The sequence below is a fragment of the Lynx rufus genome, unplaced genomic scaffold (genome assembly GCF_022079265.1).
Source record: "Lynx rufus isolate CCGP_SWC_20201006 ecotype Redwood Valley unplaced genomic scaffold, mLynRuf1.p SCAF_16, whole genome shotgun sequence".
Lineage (NCBI taxonomy): Eukaryota > Metazoa > Chordata > Mammalia > Carnivora > Felidae > Lynx > Lynx rufus.
Genome location: NW_025814830.1, coordinates 53,436,245 through 53,454,474, shown reverse-complemented (window position 1 = coordinate 53,454,474; position 18,230 = coordinate 53,436,245).

The window sequence follows — 18,230 nt, the reverse complement described above, 5'->3', positions numbered from 1 at the left end:
GGCGATGGCTTTTTTTTTTTTTTAATTCCCTCTCATTCGAGGCATCTGATGCGGACTTAGCATAATTAAACTGGTGACAAGGGCCACAAGATAAAACAGCTATCTGAGGGAGGGATTTTTTTCCAGCTGGGCTAAAGGATCAATTAAATCCCTGGGCTGAGATATCAAATCATTAGCACCTCCCTAATCCAAAGGCTGCTCAACTCTGCCAGGAAGTGGGGAAAAGGGGCACCAAGACGCTAGGGCTGGTGCTGACCCGGGCAGCCAGTCTGGGAGTGCAAATAGGGCAGGCGGGTCCTTGGGGTCAAGGTCCTGAGGCGTCTGGCTCTCCCCTGGTGAACTCCAGGAGCCGGGCCCACCGAACAATCTTACAGAACCAAACGTGCACTGAGGCCGGATCCTGTCCCCATTTCTCCGGAGTGGTAGAGGCTGCCTGACTGCACAAGCCTGAGATGGCCTCAGACCCCAAATCGCACGCCCCTGCCCTCTGACAGGGTGGTCGTGTAAATGCCTGCAAAACCCTCAAAGTGGTACCCGTCCCTCTGGGTCGCTGTTTCCTCATCCGTCACATGAGAGCAAACAATCCACACACACACACACACACACACACACACGCACACGCGCGCGCGCGCGCGCCCTGGGAAAGCTGCGGGAAGTAGGTGAGGAACAGCAAAGCCCCTGGTCTAAGGCGGAGCTCATCAGACATCACCTCTCCCCCTTAACCCTTCATCTGAGTGGTGGCTGTGTTTTATTTCTTTAAACCCACAGCAGGGGTAGAGCTTGGAGGTTAAGGGAGACAGGCTCTGTGGATCATTCCCCCGAACCTTCCCAGCACGAACAATTTCTACGTCTGTCCGCTCAGGCCAGCACGTGGCCCACGCATCCCAGAATGGCCGTACGGGAGGTGCACGTAGAGAAGTCTTTCCACGTCAGTCAGCAAACAGCCCATCCTCCCTCCACCCCAAGTGCCCCCCCCCACCGGCCTCCATGATGCCTCCCCTCAGATTCCCCAGGGGAACTGAGGCGCTCACCCCACGGAGCAGGAGCCTCTCGGACCCTACGGACCCCTGGATCCACCCTGATCGGCCAGTGCCACGCCGCTGGGCTCACCGACACGCTCAGCAGGGATGTGGGCATGATTATCCCCCATGCATCGAGGGGAAGCAACACGGGTGCCCAGAGGGGAGGAAACCAGCTCAAGGGCAATCTTCCAGGAAGTGACAGACCCAGGACCTGAACACAGGGGCTGCTTGACTCCTGGAGGCCAGACGCGAGCAGGCGCGGCGTCTGAGGGACACGATGAATGCATCCCAAGCCTTGCTCACGGAACACCCCACCCCTCACCGGGTCTGAATCCTGCCTCCGCCATTGACAAGCTATGTCACTGCAGGCAAGTAACCTAAGCCCTTCGGCTTTAGCGTCCTTCCTTGCAACAAAACCAAACGAAACCCAGAGCTTTCTCACCTCGGTGCTAGTGGCACTCGGAGCCACGTCATTCTTGCAGCACAGCACGGTGTAATTCTGTCCTATGCATTTGTAGATGGTCCGGAGCCTCAGTCCCCTAGATAGCAATAGCACACGCCCCCGCCTTTGATCAGGAGCATCAAAACGGACTCCAGACGTCCCCTTGGTCGCAAAATCATCCCCAGCTGACAATCCCTACCTTATTAAGGTTATTCTCAGGGTAACAGCTTAGAGAGAGAGCCTGATGTCCTTACCTTGTTCATCAGTGAGGACTGGATTTGCCTGCAAGTAACAATGGCTCGAACAGGCAGCTGCTTGGTTCTCTTTCACACGAAAGGCCAAATGTTAGCAGTTCAGGGCTGCACGGTGGCTCTGCTCCACTCCTTCATTCCTGACCTTTGACCTCGCCCACAGGGACCAAGGTGACAGCTGAAGGCAAGAGTATGGAGAGAGAGACGAGGGAGAATGGGAAAGGCAGAGGTCACAGGCCCGCCAGCCATCCCTTCAAATAGATCCCCAGGTGGGGCGCCTGGGTGGCTCAATCAGTTGAGCGTCTGACTTGGGCTCAGGGCGCGATCTCACGGCTCGTGGGTTCGAGCCCGGCGTCGGGCTTTGCTCTGACAGAGCGGAGCCTGCTTTGTATCCTCTGTCTCCCTCTCTCTCTGCCCCTCCCCAGCTTGTGCTCTCTCCCTCTCCAAAAACAAACATAAAAAATAGTAGTCAAAAAAAGATTCCCCAGGTGCTGCCCCGTTGACCCTCTACTGACATCCCATTGGCCAGAACTTGGTCACATGGCCACACCTAGCTGCAAGGGAGGCTGGGAAATGTAGTCTTTATTCTGCAGGGGCACATGCCAGGCTGACATTATATTGCTGTGCAAGAGGAGAGAATTGGCTACATAGCTCGTGAAATCTCCTGGGCCTGCTGCAGTCAGGAAATGGATTAAAGCCAAAGGCTGTCAGCACCACCAGGCTAGGAGGGCGATAATCCTTGGAACATCTGGCCCATTACATTTAATAAACCACGAGGCAAGAAATGTTAGCACAGCACACGGGAAATGAACACACATGCTACTCCTCTTTCAAAAGAAATCCTGAAAAATGGTGCAGAGCCTGTACCCTTTATAACCTACTCACTCCCCGCTGCCCCCCACCTGCCTCCATGTTCCACGTGAACTTTCAGTGACAGGGAGGGAACATGGCACACTGGCCGGGAATCTGGGGGACTGATTTCCATTCTGCCTCCCAGAGGCAGCATGACTGAGATCGGTCTCCATGCTATCCGGGCCTCAGTTTGCTCTCCTGTAAACAGGGCCAATATTGGCCATCAAAATCAGATATATTTGTGTGCATGCATCTTGTAAATTCCACAGCGGCACCGTCCGATAGAACCTTCTGTGATGATGGAACGTTCTAGATCTGCACTGTCCAATATGGCAGCCACCAGCTCCCCCCGTGTGGCTACTGGTCACAGCAGCATTGCTCACAACAGCCAAATGGTGAAGCAGCCCGGATGTCCAGCGACAGACGAACGGATAAATGAAATGAGGTATATACACACCATGGGGTGTTACTCAGCGTTAAAAAGGAACGGAACTCTGACACCTGCTGCAACATAAACCTTGAGGACAGTATGCCAAATGAAATATGCCAGTCACAAAAAGATACATACTGTATAATTCCACTCCTGTGAAGGACCTGAAATCATGAGATTCATAGAGACAGGAAGTAAAATGGTGGCGGCAGGGGCTGGGGTGGGGGAGGGGAAGGGGGACGTTATCATTTAACGGGGACAGAGTTTCAGTTTTGCAAGTGAAAAGTTCCCGAGCCGATGGTGATGGCTGCCCAACAGGTGAATATGCTTCATGCACTTAAAAATGGTTAAAATGGTACATTTTAGGTGATGCCTATTTTTATTGATATGGTTGGTAAATATTGATACATATATTTTTATATGATTTTTTTGAAAAGGACCCCAAAGGACTCTGAAACTCATCGGCACGATGAGAAAAGGGTAACAGAATGAGGTGGGAGACCCCGCCTGGATCCGGGTGGGGTGAAGGCTGAAGCACAAAGAGCAGAAATCCAGATGTCTGAGGAGGATTTAGGGGCACCAGGACCGCAGGATGACGTCATCAACCACGCTGAGCCCAGGAGCTAAAAACAGACGAACAATTTCTAGAACAGGGACCTTTTTCGTCTCCAGAACGGGGACCTTTATCGTCTCCTCCTTGGTGCTATTAAGGCTGCAACGTGGGTCTTAATGTCAAAATAAAACAACGTGAAAATAAAAGATCACCCAGTCCTCAAGGTGATCTTGCCTGGACAATACGGTGGCCTGGAGATGTGGCTGCTTCAGGGGCCCCAAATATGGGCTGACTCTGAATCTGATGCTCGGTTTTGTTTGGGATGGCAGGCATTTCAATTTTCTTCTTCGAGTTTAAATATGCAAAATCTTACATCAAATCTGTACTTCCAGTTCTCTTGAACAAATAAGATCTGTCATTGTGGAGCCTGCTCTCCCACGTGGCACCGACAAGCTGCTGTGGAACAGTGGCAACCCTGGGGGGGGGGGGGGAGTCACCTTCCTCAGTTGACAATCCCGACGAACTTCCTATGGTCTCCCCAAGAACAACAGATGCTAAGAATGTCTGATATAGACAGGAAATTGACAGATAATCTCCCTAAAGCCCATTATATAGATCGGGAAATTGGAGCCCAAAGAAAATAAACAAGCGGGGTGGGGTTCAGAGTCACGGATGAGCCGCACTGAAAGGAGAAAATCAGGTCTCTGAGATCCCATTCCTTATTCCTAGCTGTTTTCATGGACTTAAAACACACGTGTGTGCACACACGTGTGCACACAGCCCAGTGCCCCCGGCAACAGTAGCAGCGGTGGGATGTTTACGGATCACTTGCTACAAACCCAGGAGGTGCCCATCAGCCTTCCCCTTACAACACTACTGTCAGCCCGAGGGGATGACTGGGGACTGAGTCGAGAGGTGAAGCGTCCTGCCTGAAGCCACACCACCCGGGGGGGGGGGGAGGCTCAGTTGAGGTTTCTGTGTGGGTCTGTCCAATTATCCAGTGCTTAACCACAGTTGCACATTCTACCCCATTAAGCGACAGTTAGCATCTCACCCTCTAAAAATTACATCAACCCCAGGCGTTTCATAGCGTCGAGCTGGGAAGACAATTGGACGTGATGATTCTAAGCTCAAATGGAAATCTGGCTTCCCCACGCGCACAGGATCAGAACTGCGCTGTGGGAACCCATTCAATCGCCTCCTTATAGTGTTGTTACCATCAGTTAACTCCATAACGAACAGCCCACGCTCTACCCAAAGCAACAGTAAGTCTTCCTTGTAAATCCTAATAGCTTAAGCGTCCCCATCGACACCGTGGGACTTATTTTCCTTTCTAAATACATTTGCGAATGGTTGTTTCCCAGCCACAAATCAATATATCGTAAATCGGGAATGCCAGAGCCACGGACACCCTCACTGAATGAACGCTTTCTGCAGGAATGAACATTTTCTTCTGTTGAACTGGCCCCAGAGCAACAGTGGACCTTAAAGTCCTAGAGGCTCTGAACCGGAGGTCAGTTTCCTCTTCTGGTCTTTTGAAGCTGTGCGACCCAGTGCCTGGCACTCAACCTCTCTGGGCCTGGGCATCCTTTTCTGGCGGATCGGAGGGCTACAGCCATGTCAGACACCGGCCCAATCGAGTAAGACGGGCGCACATCGTCCAAGTTTGTAAATTATAATGCCTTATGCAGCTGCTGCTTATCTTTCGTCCCGCAGGAAGAGCATGTTGCCGGTTTTTGACAATTTCGACTCCTGGTTTTTACTCCAGGTTCATACTGTCTCCGGTTCCAGTGCGTTCCTTAAATAATTAATTTCGCTTCATACTTTAATCTTCAAAGCCCTCGACACCTGCCGTCGGAGTAAGGCGGCGCCACGTAACGCAATTACATTCCTGCCACGGCTAAATTAAAGGCCACCCTCACAGCTTGGAAAATGGCAACCGAAGGCTTCAGAATGATTACTGACCTTCTAGAAGGGAGTTCCATCCAAATGACAGAGATGACGGGCTGGGGTGGGGTTCAACACTTAAGGAAGCGCCACTCCCCTGACCTTTAACCTCCTCAGCCTGGGCGCACAAGCAGGCTCGGGCCCAGCAGCACCTGCGCAGGCTGGGGGCGGGGCGGGGCGGGGCGCAGGGCTGGGGGCGGGGCTGGAGGAGGAGCGCGGGAGGGGCGGGGCATTCCTCCGGAGCCCGTGCCGAGGGCTCACTCCGGAAGCTTCCATTACTCCTTCGCTACTTGCCTGCTTGGCCACCAGAGAGGGCCCTGCCTGAGGGCGCTGTGCGACATCCTGTGTCTTTCGGTTGGGTGGGATGGGCCCGCTGAGTGCTCCAGGAGCAAAGGAGGGCCTGGAGAGAATTACTCCGCCCTGCGACTCAGAGATGACAGAGGACAGCCTGGTGTGCCAGAGAGAGCAGGGTCTCTGTAAGGGGGCCCTCCTGGTCTTCCCAGCCCCAAAGGCCCACCGGTATGCTTTTTGCTGTGCTTTGTGTGTTCTCCATGGTGATCATAAAAGTCTAGTTCCAGTGCGTTCCGGAAGGCCCCTGTGGGCAGGTGGTCTCACCACTGCCGCTTTCAGCCCCAAGAAAAGGAGTCATCAGGTCCTCTGCACCAGTCAGCTGGCCCTAGGCCTCAGCTTTATTTGCAAAAAAATAAAATAGGGGCGCCTGGGTGGCTCAGTCGGTTAAGCGGCCGACTTCGGCTCAGGTCACGATCTCGCGGTCCGTGAGTTCGAGCCCCGCGTCGGGCTCTGTGCCGACAGCTCAGAGCCTGGAGCCTGTTTCAGATTCTGTGTCTCCCTCTCTCTGACCCTCCCCTGTTCATGCTCTGTCTCTCTCTGTCTCAAAAATAAATAAAAACGTTACAAAAAAATTAAAAAAAAATTCACAAAGGCACAAAAAAATGTATTTGCACGTTGATTTTACTATATTATGTTTACAAGGATGGAGGGGTACAGCAGGATTTCGAAGGGCAGGGACTCAGGTGTCAGACCCCCCATCACCCCTGTGTGGCCTTGGACGAGTTGCCTAACCTCTCTGAGCTTGTTTCCTCACCTGTAAGAAGATCACGAGGAGTCCCTAGCTCAAAGTTGTTGGGAGGGCTGAGATCGCCACGCAAGGTGGGCAGCAAGCCCTCCAGCCTTCACGACGAAGTGGGTCCAAGCAGGTCCGGAGATCCGCGTGGCCCGATGGCGGTGGATTCCTCATTGCGCGGAGAGCGCGCCTTGGACATTTTTACGCAACATTTGGAAAAATATGTGAAAGCAACACATGCCCGTTGTAGAACATTTAGAAAATGCGGGAAATTACTCGGAAGAAAATAAATCTCCTTTCCTGTGACGCCCCCACCATCACTCCTGTGACGGGCCATTCATAAGTGTCCTGTTCATGAGCCGGGCAAGCCCTACGTGGAATGCAGGAAAATGAAGAGAACGTGTCCTCTCCTGAGCACTCTGGTCCTGGCTTCTAAGCATAGTCCCTCGGAGATGGAGGTCAAGAACCTTCCCCCACTCCATTCATTTCCTCTGCGACCCATCCATCTAGCGCCCACCGTATGCCCATTCCGTGCCAGCCCGTGCCGGGGGCATAACCGCCCTCCGCAGTATTGCTGGGTTTACGTCCACGTCCCAGACCCGCACCTTGCGGCCAGGGTCTCCGTCTTCCGTCTTGCTGGGTGAGGGGACCATCGCCCTACCTCTGTGCCACTCTCTGCCTGTCCAGACTTGCTCTAAATAAACGACTGGCCGTCTTTCCGTCCCTCCTGTTTACTTAGCCATGAAGGGTGTTGTTGATCGCAAAAGCCAAAATTTCTGCTGACAGCAAGGCAAGTCACCGAAACGTGTCCTTTTAGGGTAACAAATGTTTCTGTGTTCCAGCAGAGAACAAAGCTTTTGCGCTTTTTTTAAAAAAAATCAGGTCAATTACTATATTGCTTTTAGCTTCTCGATCTTGACGGATTGAGTACTCCAGCATATTGAGGATCCTAGCACAGCTTTCCTGGTGACCTTCTCCCTCCCTTCTAAGGAAAATCACTGCCCTAGATTTTTTGAAATCTTCGTGAAAGCAGAATGTCTGAGGCGAACAGTCCTTAAAAAGATGTGAAAGCATATCATTATAAGATTTTTCCAGCGATAAAATGGGGTTTATGCACCCGACAAAACACACAGACGCGTACACAAAATGCTGTTGTCAGGACGTTAGAAACAATTAAGCCTGTATCCTCTTTTCACTTTTAAAGGGTCCTGTGTAATTCTAAGGTTTGTTTGCTTTTATTTTTTCATCCAATTGTACAACCTTTGATCAGCTATCTCTTTATTTTTTTTTTTAATGTTTATTTATTTTTGAGAGAGACAGAGACAGAATGCAAATGGGATGGGGGCAGAGAGAGAGGGAGACACAGAATCCAAAGCAGGCTCCGGGCTCCGAGCTGTCAGCACAGAGCCTGACGCGGAGCTTGAACTCACGAGCCGTGAGATCACGACCTGAGCCGAAGTCGGACGCTCAGCCGACAGAGCCACCCAGGCGCCCCATCAGCTGTCTCTTTAAAAAGTTATTATTGGGGGCACCTGGGTGGCGCAGTCGGTTAAGCGTCCGACTTCGGCCAGGTCACGATCTCGTGGTCCGCGAGTTCGAGCCCCGCGTCAGGCTCTGTGCTGACAGCTCAGAGCCTGGAGCCTGTTTCAATTCTGTGTCTCCCTCTCTCTGCCCCTCCCCCGTTCATGCTCTGTCTCTCTCTGTGTCAAAAACAAACAAACGTTAAAAAAAAAAATTAAAAAAAAAAACGTCTCTCCTACCATCATAGAATGAACCGGTGTCGGAAGCCTACTGTACTCATCCGTGAGGGCGCCGGTGCAGGGGGAGAGCGGGTCCGAGAGGCACTGGAGGCCCTCATGCTTATAGGCACCCAGGAATGTGGGAGAAGAGGCTGAGAAAGACCCAGAAGTGGCGAGCGTCCCGCAGGGCGGCGGAACCACGACGCCTGGCTTTCTTTGCTAACAGGTGGAAGTCACGGTCACCTGTACCAGATACACGTTTGCAAGTGAACACGTTCGCTTGAGAATCAGGCCCTGACGAATCGTAAAAGGAGTCGAACAAAGGCACTATTCCACAGAGAATGAAGCGTAAGTCACTTCCTGCCGGCCTGCTATCCAGGCTAGTGGGACGTTGAAAGGACACATGGGCATCCATTCGCCTTAGTTCCAAGGTCTTCCTCACCTTCCCACTGAGGATCCCGGCGGCAGAGCCCTCCCCACCTTGTCCACCTGCCAGATGGACCTGGACCTTGGCACCTTCCCCCGAACATCCTGCCCCTGACAGGTGTCTCTGCCCCCTCGCCCAGAGACGTGCTCTCCGCCCCTCCCGGCTCCCCAGGGTCCCCAGCCCCTGCCCGCCTCCCCTTCCTGCAATTAGGCCCCTCTAGCCCCCAGGACCCCAGGACCCTTACGCTTCTTCTCAGAGACCCGATAAAGGTGGATGATTCTGGAAACAAAGCATCCAAATTATCAGGAAAAAAAAAAACACCCACAACTGCTATTAATATGGTTAACGTATCCATTTGTTCGTTGGCCAATTTCACGGCCAAAACATTTCATTGCCCTTAAAAACGCTATGTCACTGTATGCCTATCTGGAGCAGGTTACAGAGCGCGCCCGGGAGGAGCCGTGCCCACCGTAAATTAAGTGAGCTCCTTGCAGCCAACGATTTCGAAAGCACAAGAATAAATACGTTCCCACGTCTTTGCAAAGCAAAGCCTTTGGATGTGCGGTGAGGGTGCGTTTAAGAGGCTGGAGGTCACGGGAGACGAGGCCGCCAAAGGCAAGCCCTCCCGGCCACGGGCTAACTTCTGTCCCCCTCCAGTGACGGAGAGCAGAGAAGGGCCCGTCCCGGGGGGGCATCCAGGAAGCAAGAAGGTCCAGGGCGGGGGAAGGACAGGCTGAGCCAGCCAGCCAGCCAGCCTTGGTCTAGAGGACGCATTTGGCACATCAACTCGTTCATGGGGCTGAGCAGGTGCCTGGGGGAACCGCACTTGACCCACTTACCCCGAACGTACCGGGAGCCGCATCCTTTTCCTTTGAGGCCTGCGGCCATGTGTCCAGGGGGGCCATCAGCCCACAGGCTGTGCAAACACTGATGTTTCCTGGGCTGGGGGGGATGGAAGGAGGGGGTTGCGGAGGAGGGGACCCTCTGAGACCCTTTTCACCCCTTACAGAAAGTGATTCATGACCTGACAAGGTGCCACGACCCCTCAGCCAGGCGGCTTTTCAGAATCCCTGAAGAGGGTGACTCCCCCTCCCGGGAGGGGTGCTGAGGACCCTTCCCGTGTATCCTTCCGGCCCCAGCTCTTCTCTGGGCTCTGGACTCAAACCCCCAAACATCTGCAGCGGGGTGCCCCCAACGCAGCAGGTTCAAGGCTGACCTCCCCTTTCCCCCCGACCCCTCCTCCACTGCTTCCCATTCCCATTCCTGCCTCCCCTTCTGCTGCACCACGCAGACCGGAAATCTTGGGGTCACTGTCCTCCTGCTCCTTTGCGCCCTGCACCCCACCCCCCACCCAAGCAGGCTCCGCACCGTCAGGCTGCGAGATCATGACCTGAGCCAAAACCAAGAGTTGGACGCTTAACCGACTGAGCCACCCAGGGCCCCCCCCCGCCCCCCGCATATGAGCATATTCGTCCTGAGTTCTTTTTTTTTAAATGTGTATTTATTTTTGAGAGGGAGAGAGAGAGGGAGACAGAGAATCCGAAGCAGGCTCCAGGCTCCAAGTTCAGGATCGTAGCAACTTGAAGGTTACTCGTGGCAGCTTCACTTTCACCCGGGCTCATCTCGCGTTTCTTCCTCAGCCTCGCACCCCTTCCTGCCCCGGCCTCTGAGCTCCGGAGGCAGGGACACAGCCCCGGAAAGCTAGTCTCGGTGGGATGAGAAAGGACAGTGAGGTCCGGCCGAGCAGTTTGTAGCAGAAAGACCTGGAAGCTGAGGGCAGGTTCCTTAACTTCTTCAAACAGGAACGTGCTTAGGTCCAACCATCACCCCAGAGCACCTGCTAATCACAGAAGGAAAGTGTTCCCTTGTGACAGACATGTCTGCGGTGACCACCTTAACCCGGCCATACGTCCTGGCATCAGCCAGGGAGGACAGCCAAGCGTAAGGAGCTCCCAGTGAGCCCCCCATGAAGCGTTCTTACCAAAACTATGTGTAACCTGAGTGTGATCGATGCGTTTGACCCAATTTCCAGAAATAGAGGGGCGAGGGGGCCGCTTGGGAACAAGGGGATCAATCTGGAAGGAGGAACAGTCGACAAATCAGACAACCTGATCTGACCTCTTTCCAAAGCCTGTGTCATGGGGGTAGGGGTGGGAGGTGGGGGAGGAGGTTCTGGGTGGGGACAGAGGACTGTTGGAGATTAAAAAGTAACGGAACACGGGGCTCCTAGGTGGCTCGGTCGGTTGAGCGCCCACCTCGGCTCAGGTCACGATCTCGCGGTCAGTGAGTTCAAGCCCTGCATCGGGCTCCGTGCTGACAGCTCAGAGCCTGGAGCCTGCTTCGGATTCTGCCTCCCTCTCTCTCTGCCCCTCCCCTGCTCACGCTGTGTTCTGTCTCTCAAAAAAAAATGAATAAATGTCAAAAAAAAATTTTTTTTAATCTTTATAAAAAAAAGTAACGGAACGCAATTGGCAAATGTCATATGTGACCCTTCATTGGATCTGGGTCTTTGGAGAGCTACAATACTATAAAAAGGCATTCCGGAGACGTGGGTGTCAGATGAATGGGGAATCAAGTGATAGTAGGGAATCGTTCTTTATTTTTAATCACATTTGGTGTGATAACGGTTTTGTGATTACACAGAAAATTATCCTTGTGTTTCTGGATGTCTATGCTGAAGAGTTCAGGAGGAAATGTCATGGTGTCTAGTTTATTTTGAAATGCTTTGGAAAAAACTACATTCATATATAAAGTGTATATATATATATATATATATATATTCAAATATATTCATGACAAAATGCTAGTAATTATGAGCCGAGGCTTGCAATTTTCCACTTGTTTGAAAAATGTCCTAGCCGAAAGGTACAAGCCCCTTGGCGGGGGTGGGGGGCTGAGACCCCGGCACGCGTTCCGCTCTGTAATCCTGCAATCAGGATATAATAACGTTTCATCTCCAGGGAGGCACCCGTCCCTCCAACAGAAAGGACTCAGCTGGGAGAGCTCAGCTGCCTGGCGTGTATGTCCCTTTGTGGTGACAGTCCACAACTTCTGTGCACCGGAAAGGGCAGAGGGAGGTGGAAGGCGGTAGGGCAGACCTTCACCGCTGACTTTTCCGGATCCTCAGGACCCTAGGATTCCAGGAGGGAGGGAGGGAGGGCAGGATCGGTCCAGGTAAAGACACAGAACTGGGCGTAACTGTAGGCTTTAGAGGTGGCTGACCAAAAACAGAGGTTCCGGGGCTGGAGCCCCTTCAAAGCTGTTCCCGGTGACAACCAGCTCCTAACAGGGCACCACCCGGGCCGGAATCCAGCCCCTCCGTATGTCTTCCTGGGGCCTTCGGTGGTGGTTGCTCAAAACAGCTTTTTCAATCTGAGCACAACACGCATACTAAGCTGCACACGTCTCTTGCACAGATTCGACACAATGTGGAATCAGCGTCCCCCCCCCCCCCCCGAGAGACACAGATCGAGCGACATGACCAGCCCTCGGGACCCACTACACGCCCCCGGAGGTAATTGTGCTGGCTTTGATTAGTTCTGCCCATTTTTATTTACTTTTTTTTATTTTTAAAAAACGTTTATTGGGGCGCCTGGGGGGCTCGGTCGGTTAAGCGTCCGACTTCGGCTCAGGTCATGATCTCACGGTCCGTGAGTTCGAGCCCCGCGTCGGGCTCTGTGCTGACGGCTCGGAGCCTGGAGCCCGCTTCAGATTCTGTGTCTCCCTCTTTCTCTCTGCCCCTCCCCCATTCATGCTCTGTCTCTCTGTGTCTCAAAAATAAAAATAAACGTTAAAAAAAAAAAGTTTATTTATTTTTGAGAAAGAGAGAGAGAGAGAGACAGGGTCCGAGCGGGGGAGGGGCAGAGAGACAGAGGGAGACACAGAATCTGAAGCGGGCTCCAGGCTCCGAGCCGTCAGCATAGAGCCCGACGCGGGGCTCGAACTCACGAAACCGTGAGATCACGACCTGAGCTGAAATCAAGAGTCGGACGCCCCACCCGCGGAGCTGCCCAGGCCCCCCCTGGTTTTAAATTTTCTACCGATGGAGCCATGCTGTGTCGGCTGTTTCTGTGGCCTTCACTCCACATAACGACCGAGGTTCTTCGAGTGGCTGCCAACGGTCCTGTGTGTGCATTCCTGTCGCGGTCTCGTATTCTCTTGTGCGAACACGCGCTGTGCTTTCTCATGGATCACGGGCCCGCTGAAACAGCACTGTGACCAGCCTTCCCACCCGCCGTGCCCTTCGGTGAGCGAGCATTTATGCTGTCCTCGGGGTATCCCTAGGAGACAGGCACGGGCCTTGCTCCGTGGTGCTTCATACGTTTCCGAGTTAGTTGGCAACATTTAGAATTTGAGGGATTTAGCACAAAAGTCGGGGTGGTGGCTCTTCTTTCAAAAATGTAAAGATACTCAACGCTGGACCTACATTTCACCTTTGTGAGTCGGGCGGGGGGGGGGGTGGCCCCACCCACAGCGCCCAGCCGGCCTCCTTTGTGACATCCACCTGCTCCCGGAGCCACCTTGCCTTTGGGACTCTTGGCCGCCAAAGATCTGCGCGTGCTCGTATGAATGAGAGTCCACGATCGAAATCCGGAGCTGCCTCGATTTCCCCGATGAGGTCATGCTGAATGGCCCCAGTGGCCCAGAGATGGTGATCAGGTCACTCCAGCGGGGTCCGTGGCCTTGGCTGCTAGCCAGATCTCCCTGGTGGGGCGTGGCTGCGGCTGAAACAGGGTCCCCCAGCTGCTGTTCGCCCAGCACCTTCCATATGGGTCCTCCTGTCCATGCCCCGCAGCCACTGCCTTATTCACGCCCGTAACACCTCGTCGCCGGGTCTGAAATATGATCTCTTCCAGGCTGGCTTTTCCTCCCCCCTGGTACCAGGATGCCTGTTAATTTAACCTAAGACAAATTTTTTTACTTTTTTTTTTTTTAATTTTTTTTTTTTAACATTTATTTATTTTTGAGACAGAGAGAGACAGAGCATGAACGGGGGAGGGGCAGAGAGAGGGAGACACAGAATCTGAAGCAGGCTCCAGGCTCCGAGCTGTCGGCACAGAGCCCGACGCGGGGCTCGAACCCACGGACCGTGAGATCGTGACCTGAGCCGAAGTCGGCCGCTTAACCGACCGAGCCACCCAGGCGCCACAGACAAATTTTTTTAAATCTTCTCCCCGATCACCCCCAGCAGGAAGGCGGGCCTGACGGCACGTTGTTTTTAGCCCCCCTTAAGACCCGTTTTGGACTCCCAGCCTCCAGAACTGGAAGATAATACGTTTGCGTTGTTTTAGGCCACGGTGCTTGTCTGTTTGGTTACAGAGGCCCTGGGGGCACTCACTCATCCATGGTCACGGCGGCCCATCGCTTATGCCCAGCAGGCCACGGTCCTTCAGACGAGAGAGGACAGGCTACCATAGGCGGTCCTGCATCCGAGACCTGCAGGATGCCGGAGAGGCTGGGGCCAGACTACCTTCCCTGGTTAGCAGGGGTTGAGTGGACACAACGGAGAGGAACAGAGGGGCAGGAAGGCAGTGGTGTTGAGTTAAAAGGTGACTGGAACTTTACCGAGCCGCGTGCAAATGCCCTGAGGCAGGGGCTGGTGGGCCTGGGCACCGGGCTAAAGTCAAAGTCCTCTAGCCTGGGCAGAGTAGCAGTGCTGAGAGAACGAACACACTGGGGCTGTGGGAAGAGCACTGGAGTGTGAGTCCTAACTGAGCCCCGCTCTGCCACTGAGGGGCCCGCGAGAGCTCAGACAGTCCTCCCCTCGCCCCCTCTACGACTTATCAGGGGCTCGGACTAGATCGTTCCCTTTCTGCTTTTCCTTTAAAACTCCTTTCCAACGGCAGTTAAAACTTTATCGAAACTCTTGTCCTCAGACAAAAATCTCCTCGTGTGAGTTGGGCAGAAGTTGTTGAGATAATACTTGTAATCACGGCAAAAGCACTTGAACGGACTTCCTTCATGCCAGGGACTCTTGTAAGCGCCTGATCAGTGAGAACTCACTCGTGCAGGGCTCACAACCAAGCAACAGGGAGGCGTTATCATTTTCATTTCACAGGTGAGGGAACCGAAGCGAGCGCAGAGAGGTTAAGAAACTTGCTCAAGGTCACCCAGCAGGGAAGCGTTAAATCCTTGATTTGAACCCAGCACTCCGGACACAAAGGGGACCAGAGGCGGGTGGAGGAAGCTGGGGGGGCAATTGGCCGGAGGGTAGGGTGAGATCAATAATAGAGTCAGGGGACGTGGGGAGACAGAGAGAGAAGGGGGGAAAACCAGCACGAGCTGGAAAGATCCGTTTGGGGTCTGGTTTATGAGAGGTGTTGGGGCGGCTCTGGGGTCTGAGAACTGGGGAGTCAGGGGAGAGGGGAGAGCGTACCCATCCCTAACAGGCGCTCTGGGGTCTCCTCCAGTGGGCTGAGTGTGAAGATGGGCCCCTGGGGCCCTGGCGTGTTGGGAGTCCCACTTACATACTGACAGTGGAGCTGTCACATTGAGGCAGGGAGTCCCATCCGCCTCCTACCCTTTGTCACCCTCGTTCCAGGCCCCGTGATCGCGTCTACAGAACGCTTGGGTTTCACACAGTGCGATCTAAAAGCCACGACCCTAGACCACCTCTGTCCCTCTGGTTCCTCTGCTCCTGCCGGGACTTACCCCCACGGCCAAGGCCAGGGAGAGCGCGCTGAGGCCCGCGGCTGCTGCCACCCCCCACCGGGCAGCCATGAAAGGCCCGCGCTCAGACCCTCCCCCCTCCAGAACCCTGGATCAGACCTCAAAGTCTCTGCCACGTGCAGATTCCAACCAGCAAGGTGACCTTGAGCAAACCTCTTGCCCGGACCTCCGGGCCTTGTCTGCAAAACGGAACTGAGAGTAACTCCCCTTTGGAAGCCAAGAGCCTGGGGCTGAGAACCTCTTAAGAAAATTAAGAAGAGCCAGGGGACACTGAGCACCTACAGGAGAAGACGGCTGGGCAGTCCGAGCCCTCACTGCTTTGACTGCCCTCATCTGACCAGGGAGAACACGGAGGCCCAGAGAGGTGAAGAGACCGACCGAGGACGCACAGCGAGGGAGCGCAGAGCCGAGGCTAGGACGCCTGGCCTGGCCCTTGTTCCACTTCCTCTTTACCCCCCCGGGGAGCCAAACCGCACTGGGAGCCTCTGCTGTGGGGTGTGACCTCTCTGAACCCCCACACCCCCGTGCGTCTCACAAACGAGGACCGCGAGGTTCGGAGGGGCTGAGTCCCCTGCCCGAGGCCAGCCAGCCACCCACGTGGGAGCTGGGGACCCAGGTGCGTGTGACTCCACATCAGCCCAGCACGCAGCCAGCTTCCACCCGGCGCTCAGACGCTGGGCTTCTCTGCCCCCACCTGTCCCCGACCCGTGATTTACCAGTAGGTTCCTCCCGCAGCCTTTACCTGCGCGCCACCCCCTCATCGGCGCCCCCACCCCCACCCCCAGGAGCCTCCAGGCTGCGGGGCAGGTAGCTGCAGATGTCCCGGCCCCAAGTTGCCCTCTGCTCCTTTCGGGTTCTGTCCCTCCTGGGAGGGGAGGGCAGGACAGCTCTCCTCGCCTCCCAGGCAGTTGGCAGAGCCGTGGTTGCTGCTGTGTCTTCCGGCAGCCTGGTGATGGAGAGATTATTTCTAAGCCATTCCCGTCCCCCCCCCCCCGCCCCCGCGTCTCTTGCAGGACCACACTGGCTGTCCCCGTGGGGCTCCGAGTGCAGAGCCCGCCGTTGAAGCAGGACAGCTGGCTGGCTCCCAGCACGAGCCCCTAGGACTCTCACCTCTCACCGGGGAAGGGGCTTCTGGGTCCTTCTAGAAGCCCCAGCCCACTGCCCCAGGGCCGTTCTGCAGCTGCGGGAGAGAGAGGTGCAGAATGAATGTCCCTCCGCTTCCGGGAGGAGGCAAGGGAAGAGAGGTTGGAAACTAACTCTGCCAGAGACTGCCGTGTGCGGGATTTTTCTTTTCTTCTGCTTCATCTCCACCACAAACCTGGCTCTTCCCTGGCCATCGGGACACGGGCTCCCCTTGCCAGGTGGAGAGAGAGCGGGAAAAGGGCTCCCAGAGACAGGAAGGTGAGTTCAACTTTGGGGGAAGAAGTTAGTGTTTGCTGCAGGGGTGGGGGGCGGGGGTGGTGGCTTGCAGGACGTGTGACATTCTGGGCCAAAGCGCTGCTGTTTTGAACGAATACCTTTCCCTGCCCGGGACAGAGCTGTGTGTGCCCGCTGGGGCGGGGGCTGGGGGAGTGGATTGCCAAGTTGGGTTTGTGCAGTGAATGCAGACAGGGCAGGATTTTTTTTTGGGGGGGGAGGGGGTTGTCTAGAAAGAGCCCCCCCCCCCCCAGGCTGGGAGACAAGAGTCCTGGGTTGGACTTGGATTCGCTCTGTGACCTTGGATGAGTCACTTCGGCTCTCTGGGTCTGGGGTTTTGCACGGGGAAACGGAGAGCACTTGGGAAGGACTCCCCGGATTTCCAAATAGTTCTCTCTGCACGCTGCTCGCCTTCCTCTGGCCATACGCCGTAAAGGAAGTAATGCATACAGAGTAACAGAACGCTGGGTGGTGAGCAAGTGTGAACCGCACAGGCTGTGATTCAACTCTTCGCTGCCTGCCCGAATCCAGCTGGCGCTGAAATTGAGAGCAACTTTTGTTTCCATTCAGCCGCCGAGTTTTTGTCTTGATTGGAGTGCGTTTTGGAATGTAAGGTTGTAGAAGCTCTGGAAACAGCTCTGGCTAGAAGCGGGAGCGTGGGGAACGGCGGCAGGGCGCTGAGGCCGGGGAGGTGGCAGAGGTGGTTTTTTAAATGCACGGGTTACATCTCAAGCCCTCATCCTAAGCCAAGCGCCTCGAATGGGTCTGAGATGGAGCGCGCATTAGACGTCCCTTCGCTTCGCAGAGAACAGAGAGGGGGAGTAATGGCTCAAGGTCACACAGCAAGGGTGGCTCAAGGTCACACAGCAAGGGTGGCCGAGGCAAGCACCCCGGGAAACATGGAGGGGGGCTGTCGTTGATGGCAAAAGTCCTCCAAAGGAAGAGGCAAACGAGGCCATTGCGGCGCGGCTCCTGAGAGTCAGACGCTGGGCTTAAGCACACATTCTGTGTTACTGAACCTTTCTGGGCCTCCGTTTGCTCATCTGTAAAATGGGGAATTGTACCTTGTGGAATTGTTGAGATGCGTTACTGTAGAGGAAGCGTGTCGATTGGTGCCTGGCACCTCAGAAGCGCCTAGAAGCGTTCTGAATAAGCGCTTCCTGGACAGCACTGCACGGAACCCTCCCTGTGCCCAGTGAGGTGGGGGTACTCAAACTACCCCAGCTGTCCAGACGAAGCAAAGGGCTCAGAGAGGCTGAGCAGTCCACCTGCTGTGGCAGTCCGTAAGGGACCAGAACCTGGCAGTGAACTTGAGACACCCTTACACTCTTAAGCTCTATTTTACCAGCTGTACCTCCTAAGATTGGTACAAGTCTTGTGCCTGGCATGGGTGGAGTG